Below are 3,943 nucleotides of genomic sequence, written 5' to 3'. Positions count from 1 at the left end.
AACTGGAGCTCAATCACAAGGAAAAGTTCCGAAGGAACTCAAACACCTGGAAGCTAAAGATCACCTTGCTTAAGAATGCTTGGATCAACCAGCAGATCAAAGAAGAACTGAAACAATTCATGGAAACCATTGAGAATGAAGACACTTCGGTCCAAAACCTATGGGATACAGCAAAGGCGGTCCTAAGGGGGAAATATATAGCCATCCAAGCCTCGCTCAAAAGAATTGAAAAATCCAGAACACACCAGCTGTCTCTACACCGTAAAGAACTGGATGATCAACAAGAAATCAAACCAACTCCACACATAAGAAGGGAAATCATCAAGATTAGAGCTGAGATCAATGAGGCAGAAACCAGAGATACAGTAGAACGTATCAATGAAACTAGGAGCTGGATTTTTGAAAGAATCAATAAGATCGATAAGCCACTGGCTACACTAATCCAAAAGAAAAGAGAGAAATCCCAAATTCATAAAATTATGAATGAAAGGGGAGAGATCACAACTAACGCCAAGGAAGTAGAAACAATCATCAGAAGTTATTACGAACAGTTATATGCCAATAAGCTTAGCAACCTAGATGAAATGGATGCATTCCTGGAAAAATATAAACTACCAATATTGAACAAGGAAGAAATCGACAACCTGAGTAGACCGATATCTAATAACGAGATTGAAGCAGTGATCAAAAACCTCCCAAAAACAAGAGCCCAGGACCTGATGGATTCCCTGGGGAATTCTACCAAACCTTCCAAGAATAAATAACACCAATTCTCTTGAAGCTGTTTCAAAATTTGAAGCAGAAGGAAAACTTCCAGACTCTTTCTATGAAGCCAGCATTACCCTGATCCCCAAAGCAGGCAAGGACCGTACCAACAAGGAGAATTTCAGAGCAATATCACTGATGAATATGGATGTTAAGATTCTCAACAAGATCCTAGCCAACAGGATCCAACAGCACATTAAAAAGATTATTCAGCATGATCAGGTGGGATTCATCCCTGGGGTACAAGGATGGTTCAACATTCGCAAATCAATCAATGTGATACAACAAATTAATATGAGAAGAGAGAAGAACCACATGGTCCTCTCAATGGATGCAGAAAAAGCATTTGACAAAATCCAACATCCGTTCCTGATTAAAACGCTTCAAAGTATAGGGATAGAGGGAACATTCCTGAACCTCATCAAATCTATCTATGAAAGACCCACAGCAAATATCATCCTCAATGGGAAAAAGCTTGCAGCCTTCCCATTGAGATCAGGAACAAGACAAGGATGCCCACTTTCACCACTCTTGTTCAACATAGTATTAGAAGTCCTAGCAACAGCAATCAGACAACAGAGAGAAATAAAAGGTATCCAAATTGGTAATGAAGAAGTCAAACTCTCTCTCTTCGCAGATGACATGATTCTTTATATGGAAAACCCAAAAACTCCACCCCCAAACTACTAGAACTCATACAGCAATTCAGCAACGTGGCAGGATACAAAGTCAATGTGCAGAAGTCAGTGGCTTTCTTATACACTAACAATGAAAATACAGAAAGGGAAATTAGAGAAGCAATTCCATTTACTATAGCACCAAGAACCATAAGATACCTGGGAATAAACCTAACTAAAGAGGTAAAGGATCTGTACTTGAGGAACTATAGAACACTCATGAAAGAAATTGAAGAAGACACAAAAAGATGGAAGACCATTCCATGCTCTTGGATCGGAAGAATAAACATTGTTAAAATTTCTATACTGCCTAGAGCAATCTATACTTTTAATGCCATTCCGATCAAAATTCCACCGGCATTCTTCAAAGAGCTGGAGCAAATAATCCTAAAATTTGTATGGAATCAGAAGAGACCCCGCATCGCTAAGTAAATGTTGAAAACCAAAAATAAAGCTGGCGGCATCACCTTACCTGATTTCAAGCTTTATTACAAAGCTGTGATCACCAAGACAGCATGGTACTGGCATAAAAACAGACACATAGACCAGTGGAACAGAGTAGAGAGCCCTGATATGGACCCTCAACTCTATGGTCAATTAATCTTTGACAAAACTGGAAAAAATATACAGTGGAAAAAAGACAGTCTCTTCAATAAATGGTGCTGTGAAAACGGGACAGCTATATGTAGAAGAATGATACTCGACCATTCTCTTACACCATACACAAAGATCAACTCAAAATGGATAAAAGACCTCAATGTGAGACTGGAATCCATCAGAATCTTAGAGGAGAACATAGGCAGTAATCTCTTTGATATCAGCCACAGCAACTTCTTTCAAGATACGTCTCCAAAGGCAAAGGAAACAAAAGCGAAAATAAACTTCTGGGACTTCATCAAAATCAAAAGCTTCTGCACAGCAAAGGAAACAGTCAAAAAAACAAAGAGGCAACCCACGGAATGGGAGAAGATATTTGCAAATGACAGTACAGACAAAAGGTTGATATCCAGGATCTATAATGAACTCCTCAAACTCAACCCACACGAAACAGACAAACACATCAAAAATTGGGCAGAAGATATGAACAGACACTTCTCCAATCAAGACATACAAATGGCTATCAGACACCTTAAAAAATGCTCATCATCATTAGCCCTCAGGGAGATTCAATTTAAAACCACATTGAGATATCACCTTACAACAGTTAGAATGGCCAAAATTAACAAAACAGGAAACATGTGTTGGAGAGGATGTGGAGAAAGGGGAACCCTCTTCCACTGTTGGTGGGAATGGAAGTTGGTGCAGCCTCTTTTGAGAACAGTGTGGAGATTCCTCAATATATTAAAAATAGAGCTTTCCTATGACCCTGCAATTGCACTCCTGGGTATTTACCCCAAAGACACAGATGTCGTGAAAAGAAGGGCCATCTGTACCCCAATGTTTATAGCAGCAATGGCCACAGTCGCCAAACTATGGAAAGAACCAAGATGCCCTTCAACGGATGAATGGATAAGGAAGATGTGGTCCATATATCATATGGAGTATTATGCCTCCATCAGAAAAGATGAATACCCAACTTTCATAGCAATATTGACGGGACTGGAAGAGATTATGCTGAGTGAAATAAGTCAAGCAGAGAGAGCCAATTATCATATGGTTTCACTTATTTGTGGAGCATAACAAATAGCATGGAGGACAAGGGTTGTTAAAGTAGTAGGGAATTTGGGTAAATTGGAACGGAGTTGAACCATGAGAGACTATGGACTCTGAAAAACAATCTGAGGGGTTTGAAGTGGCGGGGGGGTGGGAGGTTAGGGTACCAGGTGGTGGGTATTGTAGAGGGCACGGCTTGCATGGGCACTGGGTGTGGTGAAAGAATAATGAATACTGTTTTTCTGAAAATAAATAAATTGGAAAAAAAAGTATAAAAAGAAAATATATGTATATATATTATATAAACTAGTTAAAAAACGTTTAAAAATAAAAGGGTAAAATCTTTAAAAAAATTTAGCAGAAGAAGAGAAAAAAAATGAAAAAGAAAAAAAATTAAATTAACTGCAAGACTAAAAAATCACAGGGAGATAGCCATGATTTCCGTGGTTTGTTTTCTCCTCCTCTGGAATTCTGCTGCTCTCCTTGGTATTGAAGCTGCACTCCTTGGTAGGCGAACTTGGTCTTGCCTGGATTTCTTGTTGATCTTCTGGGGGAGGGGCCTGTTGTAGTGATTCTCAAGTGTCTTTGCCCCAGGCGGAATTGCACCGTCCTTTGCAGGGGCTGGGCTGAGTGATCCTCTCGGCTTTGCTTTCAGGAGCTTTTGTTCCCTGAGCGCTTTCCGTAGAGTTCCGGAGGACGGGAACACAAATAGCGCCCTCCTGGTCTCCGGCCTGGAGGAGCCGAAAGCCAGGGGTCCCGCTCCCCAGTGCACCCTCAGCGAACAGCTCCTAGTAACTCCCGTCTGCCCAACCTCCGGCTGCGCTCCGAGCTCACAGAGCCCAAGACTG

This window comes from Neovison vison, chromosome 1 (genome assembly GCF_020171115.1).
Source record: "Neovison vison isolate M4711 chromosome 1, ASM_NN_V1, whole genome shotgun sequence".
Classification (NCBI taxonomy): Eukaryota; Metazoa; Chordata; class Mammalia; order Carnivora; family Mustelidae; genus Neogale; species Neogale vison.
The sequence above is the reverse complement of the archived record's forward strand: the minus strand, read 5'-3'. Positions refer to the sequence as shown.